This window comes from Saccopteryx bilineata, chromosome 3 (assembly GCF_036850765.1).
Source record: "Saccopteryx bilineata isolate mSacBil1 chromosome 3, mSacBil1_pri_phased_curated, whole genome shotgun sequence".
Lineage (NCBI taxonomy): Eukaryota > Metazoa > Chordata > Mammalia > Chiroptera > Emballonuridae > Saccopteryx > Saccopteryx bilineata.
Genome location: NC_089492.1, coordinates 133883336 through 133893808, shown reverse-complemented (window position 1 = coordinate 133893808; position 10473 = coordinate 133883336). Strand labels below are relative to the sequence as shown.

Genomic DNA, 10473 nt, shown 5'->3' with positions numbered 1-10473 from the left:
CAAAGCATTTCCTCACAATTATGACACACAATATGAGGAGCCAAATTTTTGTCTTGATTGCCAAGGGAAACTTGAAAATAAACAATATATGCACATGTCACAAATGATGAAATATTGCACCTTTGACGTTGAAGTATATAACAGCCACATATATAACAGAAGGTGTCAGGACTATTCTTACATTTACCCCAACTCCAAAAAGCCATGATTCAATCTTAAAACAAATTAAGAGGGTTTTTCTTTTTCAGACAGAGAGAGTATAAGAGAGAGAGAGAGAGAGAGAGATAGGGACAGACAGACAGGAACAGAGAGATGAGAAGCATCAATCATCAGTTTTTTGTTGTGACACCTTAGTTGTTCATTGATTGCTTTTCATATGTGCCTTGACTGTGGGGCTACAGCAGACCGAGTAACCCCTTGCTCGAGCCAGCGACCTTGGGTCCAAGCTGGTGCACTTTGCTCAAACCTGATGAGCCCTCACTCAAACTGCTGAGCTAGGGGTCTTGAACCTGGGTCCTTCGCATCCCAGTCCAATGTTCTATCCACTGTGCCACAGCCTGGTCAGGCATAAGAGGGTGTTTTTATTAGATAATAATTTTTTACATTTAAATAAACTACAGGCCCTGGCCGGTTGGCTCAGTGGTAGATCATCAGCCTGGCGTGCAGGAGTCCCAGGTTCAATTCCCAGCCAGGGCACACAGGAGAAGCGCCCATCTGCTTCTCTACCCTTCCCCCTCTCCTTCCTCTCTGTCTCTCTCTTCCCCTCCCACAGCCAAGACTCCATTGGAGCAAAGATGGTCCAGGCACTGAGGATGGCTCTGTGGCCTCTGTCTCAGGTGCTAGAATGGCTCTGGATGCAACAGAGCAACACCCCAGAGGGGCAGAGCGTCGCCCCCTGGTGGGCATGCTGGGTGGGTCCCGGTCGGGCGCATGCAGGAGTCTGACTGCCTCCTCGTTTCCAGCTTTGGAAAAATGCAAACAAAAAAAATAAGTAAAATAAAATAAATACAACTACAATTATGTAAAAGTGATGTTTGTAAAACATTAATTGCCTTGTGGTTTTGTTTAATCCAAGAGTTGTTGCCCTTTAAGTCCAATTTAAAAACCAGTGCATGCCATTAAGTGTAACAAAAAGAAATTAAAATTGCATAAAAACTAGAGCATGTACCAAAAACAGATTTCAGATTTGGAATCAGCAATGCAGAAGTATATAGAAACAGTTCTAAAACCTCATGTAACAGAAAATGAAAAAAATAAGAGTAAAATGTATAATATTTGGGAAAAAAATAAAATTTACATAAGAAAAAGAAAAAAGAAAAAGGGAAGAAAGAAAAAAGTAAAAAATAAAACACTCACAAAAATAAGAATAAATATAAAAACTATGGATAATGAAATTCAAATAGGAAAAGAGAAAGAATAAAGAAGAAAGCAGAAAAACTAAGAAAAAAATAATTTTAAATTTTGAGAGGTTACTTTATTTTTTTTCCAGTAGGTGTCACTGTGTCATAAGTTTTGGCTTTATGAAATTCTTGGGCAGAACACTGAGGTGTTGCTGTCCTAATGATGTAGGCCACCATCTTGTTGGTGGGTGGAGCGTGTTTTAAGGGCTTACGGTTTCAGCTTTATAGGTTTGCCGTTTTATGGCTTAGCAGTTTTAAAGCTCTAGGAATGGCAGCTTCAGGTCCCTGGGCATTTCTCTTCACGTCCCAACAGACCAGGGTATCAGACACTGAGCACCTCTACCTCCCAGGAGAGAGAGCGGTTCCAGAGGATCAGCTGTAGGGGTTCTGCCACAGCCACTCCTAGCACCAAGAGGGGAGGGAGGAGGAATCTCGAGTCTAGGGAGGCTATACCCTGGTCCTTTCTGACACTGCACAAAGGAGGAGCAACTGGTAGAGTGTGGGCTACAGGCTCTAGGCCAGGCATGCCCAAGCACTGTAAGCCAGGTGTGTCTGAGCACTGTGGGCTGGGAACATTTGAGCATCATTCACACCAAACTCCATGCACTAAACACGTGCAGATCAAGTGTGTTTGAGCACCATGTTGGTTGAACTCTGTGGGCTAAATGTGCACAGATCTGCTGAGTGCTGCAAGCTGTGCATGCTGGCACACAGGCCAGATCACAAGCAGAGTCGAGTGATGCGGGCAGACCAAGAGAACCCAGGCCATGACCCTGTGCTTGGTTGTGTGTTGCCCTAATTCAGCTCCTTCCCTTCTGCCCCTCGATCTCTCTGCCTTTCCCAGCTCAAAACAAAACCCAAGCCAGACAAACTTCCCCTGTTCATTCCCAGAAGGAAAGAGAAAAATTTGGTCGTCTGGCTTCTCTCCTTTCCAGAGTTCATCCCCAAAGCTTTTTATCTTTCACCTCACTTTTCAACCCATTCCACCCTCAGTCCCTTAGGTGCACAAATCTTTCACTCAGAGCTGCAAGCCCAAGTGAGTTTCTTCACTGCATTATAGTTGCTGAATTTGTTGAAATCTTAAGAGGAGAGACCAGAAGTATCTCTCACACTGCCATTTTTCTGACATCACTAACTGCATATTTTTAAAATAAATTTTAAAAATTAAAATTATTGAAGTGACATTGGTCAATAACATTATATCAACTTCAGTTGTAAAATTCTATAATAAATCATTGGTGTATTGCATTGTGTTTCATGACCTGAAGTCTAGTTTCTTTCCATCACCATACAGTTGGCCCCCTTTATTGTCTTCAACCTCCACTTATTCCCCTTCCCCTCCAATAACCACACTACTGTTGTCTGTGACTATGTGTTTGCTTGTTTGTTTTGCTTATTTCTTGCTTTCTGTTCTCTATTCCACATATTGAAGAAATTCCATACTGTTTCTATAGTGGCTGTACCAATTTACATTTTTGCCAGCAGTGGATAAAGCTTTTTTTTTTTCTCTCCATACTCTTCAACCCTGTGTTTTCTTATCTTGTTGATAAAAAACCATTCTAACAGGTGTGAGGTGGTAGCTCTGTGGTTTTGATTTTGCATTTCTCTTGTAGCTAGTCAGGTTGCGCATCTTTTCATATATACCATATGTTGGCCATTGCTATGTCTTCTTAAGAACAGTGTCTTTTCAGGTCCTCTGTCTATTTTTAAAATTGGACTTTTTATTTCTTGTGCTGTTGAATCGTCTGAGTACTTTGTATATTTGGATATTAGCTCCTTATCGGATATTTTGTTTTCATATTTCTCTAAATTTTTGTTGATTTCTTTTGGTTTGTTGATGATTGTTTTTGCTGTGCAGAACCTTTCAGTTTGATGTAGTCCATTTAAAAATAAATTTGTTAATATTTATTACATTATTCAAGTTAATGTTTGATTGTACCTTAGATCATTAGTTTTTATAAGGGAGTTTTATAGTATATTATTTGAATTTTGGAGTATTCAAATATATATTTATTTGGTCCTCACAAGAGAATGATAATTAGCTTGAACAAAAAAAATTTAAAATTATCTCATTACCTTAGAATTCTGACATAATTCCCAACAGCATTAAGCATGAGGTGTCAGAGGTCAGTGTTTCAGAGTCAGAAACAATGAATACTACTGAGTGTAAAGTTTTCTCAATCACTCTGAGCATAATTCTGTGAGTCATTTATATTATAAATGTAAAGGTACTAGAGTGGGTTTTGTTTTGTTTTATTTTGTTTTCTCTTAAGGACTTCTCTCTGAAATATTAGTGTCTGATATATCTTTCAGCACTATGTGGGCTCTGACTAAATATTAGTTGAATGTGTCTATGAAAACCAAAGGTATAAGTCCTGTCTAGTTGGCTCAGTGGTAGAACATTATCCTGGCATGTAGAAGTTCCATGTTCGATTCCTGGCCAGGGCACACAGGAAAAGTGTCCATCTGCCTCTCTACCTTTCTCTCTCTCTTTCCTCTCTCTTCCCCTCCTGCAGCCAAGGCTCCATTGGAGCAAAGTTGGCCCAGGTGCTGAGGATGGCTCCACAGCCTCCACCTCAAGTGCTAGAATGGCCTTGGTTGCAATGGAGCAACATCCCAGACGGGCATAGCATCACCCTTGGTGGACTTGACAGGTGGATCCCAGTCAGGCGCATGCAGAAATCTGTCTGACTGCCTCCCCACTTCTCACTTCAGAAAAATCCAAAAATAAAAATAGGTGTAGTATTTAAATTGCCTGCAGACTGACACAGCAAACATCAATGAAAAGAACAAAAGTACTGATCAACACAGTAATTATTTCTCCAGTGAACACTTCAGTCCCTGTAGTCACTTCCCTGCTTCTGAAAAAAATCTTTCCTAGTTAGATAGCACTGAGGAGACTACTGTACTTCAGTGCATGGACTATGAGGGGAAGGCTGCATGACTGCTCCTCATACCCAGGGACCTGGAGACACACTCAACTCATTTAGGGTAGAGTGGGAGCCCAAGGCCCTGTGCATCCCCTGTAGACCCACTCATACAACATTAATGAAAATCCATCTATTAGCAGCTCACCACTTCCAGGTTAAGCATTCTTATGTATGTATTTAACAAGGACAGTTGGTCTGACTGGTGAAACTGAAAAAAAGACTATGTTTCTTAGTTTACCTGATAATCTGTATTGCACTTCTGCTCTTTTCTTGCTATGGATTATGGAGATTTGCCTGTGAATTATACAGGTACATTCAAAGTGCCTATTGTCTTATGATAATGATTTTGTGAAGAGCTATATGAAAAAAACAGAGGGTAGTCTGAGGGGACAGGAATAACAGGTCAGACAATGAGAAGTGTGGCAGTAGACTCCAGAGAAAAAAATAGTGGATAAGTAGAGAAATACAGAGAAGACTAAGAAGAGGAAGAAAGAAGGCTGGGAAGCTGATTAGAGGAGGAGACCACAGAGAGATTAGGAGTGGGGACACAGCTGAAAAGGCCACAGGGCACTACTGAGGATCTTCTACTACTTCTTTTTATAGAAAAGGACAGTGAGAATCCAAGTGTGGGCTAGAGTTCTCCAAAGCAAAGGGGAGGTACTAGATTTTTCAGCCAGACCACTGATCACAGACTTTGTTATAAAGCCAGACTCCTTTTGTAGTTGTTGGTGCAATGAAGTGATGAGGAGGCAGACAAAAGCAGAAAGAAAATAATCTGAAAGCCAAACATCGGAAGAGATGAAAGATGAGAGACCCTGTGGGAGGCTTGTACTGAGGGAGGCAGTCAAGTTTTTCTGACAGAGAAATGAGCAGAGAGAGGGGTTGGTTGGTTTGTGTGGCAAGGAATGTTAAAGAAGAGCATGTTTGGAGAGGAAGCTGATATCTGAGTCAGTGGGTACTTATGTGCACATGCATCATTCTGAAACAGAGTTTCAGTGCTGCTGCTGCTGTTGCCCCTGCTCTTCACGGGAATTCTCTGCCATGAGCCAGGAGAACACCAGGGAAGACACCTGAAGTTGGGCAAAGCATGGTAAAGAAAAGTTCTACAGAGATCTGGGGGCAGGGAGTAATGCTCTTACTGGGCACCCTTGGAATCTAGATGCCAAACTAGCACCTGGCAACAGCCTTGACCTTAGACTCAGTTTGTCTCTCTGACTTTGGGAATAAGAAACTGGATCAAGGGGATGTGGATAAAAATGTAAACATTTTAACTGTTCTCATTTTTTCTTTTCATACATGGGTTCCTCTTCTCTCCTCCTTGCACCCTGTCATAATGTTAACTTCTTTGTCTTTCAGCTACCCAAGTTCTAGCACCCCATCATCTGGTAGAAGAACCTCCCTCCTTTTGTACTCTTCAGATCTCATCCTTTGCCAACCAGAGCTGGCAGCACACAGAGGGCTCTGGCTGGCTGGGCAAGTTGCACAATATTGCTGGGACAATGTGGCCCTGGTCCCAGGGTTATTTTAGGAAAGAGTTAAAAAACATACAGGTGTTAGTGCAGGCATTTTCCAGTCAATTTCAGTTTGATTTTGAGTTTGTTTTTCCAAGCTGATATTTGTCTGAAAGCTCTAACCAAGAAACATGATATATGGACTCTGACAATTGCCAGGGTCCAGCCCCGGGGGGGATCCAGGGGTCCCACAGGAGGAGACGGTGTCAGCGCAAGTCGAGTGAGAGAGCCGAATTCTTTTTTTCTCTTTATTCTCTAGTTAGCATTTACTGCCAGGCATCTCCGCCAAATGCTAGTACAGCTCCTTTTTTATACACACACACCAAGTTACAATTACATGGTATTAATCATTGCTTCTGTTTCACTATGTTTACATGTTTCCAGATAACAGTTAATTTATATCTATAAACTACAAATCAGGTGGCAAATCATTCAAAGTACAATTAAAAAATAACTTGAATAGCGATAACAACATTGGTAAAAGCTTTTAAAGGATTAGTACTAACTAATAACTCAACTTTACTGTTGTTGTGAGTCAAGGGGCAGAGAGAGATTAACAGACGAAATCATTAAGGACTAGCAAAGGACCACCGCTTGCTCAGGCAAATGGCCTTGAGTTCATGCAGTGTCCTAATTTTTCTCACAAAACTTCAAAAGGCTTGCTTATTAAGAAATTGTCATAACATCAAGAGTAACTTTTGCTTAAAGATATATAGAGTGCACCTGCAAGATAGCTTAGTAGCAACATAATATCAGAAGGCATTAATTGCTATTGCTTCTATGGATTCCCCCATATTTCTCTTTATTATCTGAATGAAAAACCCTGGAAAGTATATAAATCTCATGAGAATGTCTCACTGAGAAAGCCCAGCAACTGCCTTCAGTCATAAAACAATTCTCTTAGCAAAACATTCTTTTCTTGCTGACTGCGTTCCCATCCCAAACCATTACACCTTACCTAAGATTCTATTGTCTAGTCAAATTTTATTTATTTACTATATTCACACACTAGTTAAATTCTAACTATATTCTTCTTAGAGTGTTCCACTATCTGCAGATCAAATAAGCAAGAAGAAAGGAAAGTTTCTCTACTCTATCACCTGAAAAGGTTAGGGAGAAAAAATGATGAATTAAGTGAAGGCCGAAAGATGCTCTGCACAGCCACTGCCTCCTACCCATGCACAAGGCACAATCTATACTTTCTAACATGATTAAGAAGAAATTCTCCTACAAACTTAACTCTTTACGAGGGATATCATAGCCAGCCTCTTATGTTTACGAGCCCAGTTCAAGGGGCTTACAGGCTTTTCTGTGGAACTTACACCTTCTGTCTCATTTCCAAAGAAATTACTACAAATCTACAGGGAAAGCACAGTACTATTATCCCTGTGCCATAAATAATAATAGCACACACCCAGAAAAGGGGGGATATAAGGCCAGATTAATTCAAAAAGTCAAAGGGGGAAGTATTGTTGTGCCTTTCCTTGCGGTGACTTTGTCAACCCGCAGCCATTGGTCTTCACTGCAGTGACTTTGTCAACCAGCAGCCGTTGGTCTTCTCTGCTGTGACTTTGTCAATCAGCAGTTTTTGATCTTCTTCTGCTGTGACCTTGTCAGCCAGCAGTTGTGGGTCTTCTCCTGCTGTGACCTTGTCAGCCAGCAGTTGGGGGTCTTCTCCTGCTGTGACCTTGTCAGCTAGCAGTCATTGATCGGCTCCCGACAGACAATTATTCAAACTTCTTGATTTTGTGTTGGCTCATTCATTGTGTGTGTGTGTGTGTGTGTGTGTATGTGTGTGAAACAGAGACAGAGAGAGAGATAGAGGGACAGATAAGAACAGGCAGATAGGAAGGGAGAGAGATGAGAAGCAACAATTCTTTTTTGTGGCTCTTTATTTGTTCATTGATTGCTTTCTCATATGTGCCTTGACCAGGGAGCTCCAGCAGAGCAAGTGACACTTTGCTGAAGCCAGTGATCTTGGGCTCAAGCCAGCAATCTTGGGCTTCAGGCCACTGACCTTTGGGCTCAAACCAGTGACCCTGCACTTAAGCTGGCAATCCTGCGCTCAAGCCAGCAACCTTGGGGTCATGTCTATGATCCCACGCTCAAGCTGGCGACCTCGGGGTTTCAAACCTGGGTCCTCTGCATCCCAGTTCAATACTCTATCCACTGCGCCACCACCTGATCAGGCTGGCTCATTCCTTCTTTGCTTCATTTTGTACCACTATCCCACTCTACGCCCCACTACATACAAAGAGGGACCTATATGTACATATCTCTTCACACTCCAGAATATATCCTTTTACTTTGGAACTTTGGAATAGTTGTCATCTTCTGATGTTCTTTCTACCATCTTTAGCCTCAGACTCAGCTTTTCCCAATCAAGGTCTGTCCTCCTTCATCCCTGGCCTAAGTGTTCACATGACCTAACCAGGACCTAATCACTCCCGAGTGAGCTCTTCCTGACTGGTCTTCTGTCTTTCTAACAGTCTTCCCATCTAGCTCCTTCAAATTAATTATTTCAATATTTCCTTATTATCTTTAAATTTCCCCCCCCCACAGATTTCCTTCCCCCTTTTTTTATTTTTTTTTAAACAGGGGTTTTTTTTTATTATTATTCATTTTAGAAAGGAGAGGGAAAGACAGAGAGAGAGAGAGAGGAGAGACAGAAAGAGAGAAGGGGGGGAGGAGCTGGAAGCATCAACTCCCATATGTGCCTTGACCAGGCAAGCCCAGGGTTTCGAACCGGCGACCTCAGCATTTCCAGGTCGACACTTTATCCACTGTGCCACCACAGATCAGGCCATCCTTCCCCTTTTAAATGCAAACTCTAGTCCTTTTTTTGATTCACCATAAAAAGTTTCTTCCCTTGAATTCCTTTACTTTCTAGATTGTTGTCTTTTCCTCCCTACAATTCCTTCTATATTGATACTCTTTCTTTGTTCACCCCAAGATCCCTTGGAGATTCAGGTATCAAGCAGCTATAGAATGCATTTCAGGACAGCCTGAGAAAGTTTTTTAAATGTGATATATCAAGCATCAAATTCCCTGAATTTTCAAGGAAATTCCTGGAAGTCATATCTAGGAGCTGAGAGTCAGACTCAGAATGCCTGTAAGATGCTTAATCACTACCGTGTTATTAAAGAAGTTGTGCAGGGCTTTCTCAGTGACACCTGCCCTTGGTTTCTGTCAGGTCTCCTGCAAGGAAGGAAGTCAGACCTGGACAACAAGGTGAGCTCAACTTCCACTCCCCTCACAGCCTCAGTGCCTAACTCTTGTATTTGAGTTTTTTACTTGTTGTCGTCCCTTTGAAACACAGAGTAAGAGGTTAGAAGGTGAGTGTGGGTTCAGTACTGTTTCTAAGACAAGAGAAAGAAGGGATTACTTAAACTGCTAAGGTACTAGACTTATAAAACTCTGGCTTGGGATGCACTCTGAAACTCCATTTCTTCTCATCTCTTTCCAATGAAGCCACAGGCTTGGGTGCCCACAGGCTCCAGTCATAGTCCTGGCTGTCTGAGCGGGTGTGCCACATCTCTGGCTTTCATCCAAAACCTGTGTGGGTGATGTGGATGCTGGGTCAACAGGAGCAGCGGGGCACTCAACAAGGTGAAGTCCTGCCCCATGCTGACAGGACATGGTGTCCTCAAGTACCCCTGGATTGTGGCAGCTGGACAGGCAGCTGGCCTGACTTGCTGAGTGAAACACAGCAGCCTGGGAGGCCATAATATTATCATCCACTGGGGTGAGAAAGAATGAGAGCCCTGCTGGGATATGATATTCTTCCCATAGTTCTGGGCTACTGAATGAGCAGCTGGAGAATGGGTAGGACTGCTATGCACCAGAGGATAATAGTTGGAGAATACAAATCATAAAGAAGGATAAAGATTCATAATAATTACATTTCAAGAAAAAAAAAAGAGGAAAAGGATTAGAGGTACTAAAGGGATATAAAGGAAGGAGCTAATGATTTGGTAAAAAAGAGAGAAAGGGGTGAGATCAGACACATAGACTCAAGAAGAATTGAAATGAGGGCTGTAGAAAATACAGAAGGAAATTCTTGGAAGGTCCCAACCTTGTGAAATGCAAAGCGTTAATTGATGTGGGATAGAGAGTATTTCTTAGATTGACATTATTTTGCCCCAATCATATGGATAGGAAGGGAGAGATATCAGGATCCCCTGATATTGATATATTTGGCTGTAGCAGTTACTCTGGTTACAGTGGTTGTGGTAGGCTCATGGATTAACCAGCACAGGTGAGACTTTTGTAGCTTTGCTTCTTTAACTACTTACTTATTTTTTTTATATTCTTCTATTGTTTGTATTTCTTTCTGATTTCTCATCTTTGAGATCAAAATTCTCTTATCTTTCCACAGCTCAAATCAGAATGTCTGCTCTCCTCTTACCACCAACCCTGCCCCTCGCATGGAAAGCAACACTCAAGAACTCAGGAGTTCAGGAATCCAAATATCCTTGCATTGAAATCATGGATCAAAAACAAATTGTTGAAGAAATGGAAAATGAGCCTGAATCAACTCTGATATTTGTTTTACCTTATACTTAAACTCTGGTCTGCTTCTTCTTAGACACGGTTTATACCAATAAACAAACATGATTTTGCTGAAACGGT

At 41.7% G+C, this 10473-nt stretch overlaps 1 pseudogene; it reads left to right on the top strand.

The window, feature by feature from the left end:
- Positions 1 to 3512: 3512 nt before the first annotated feature.
- Positions 3513 to 10384, top strand: LOC136329887 (T-cell surface glycoprotein CD1e, membrane-associated-like; annotated as a pseudogene).
- Positions 10385 to 10473: the final 89 nt, after the last annotated feature.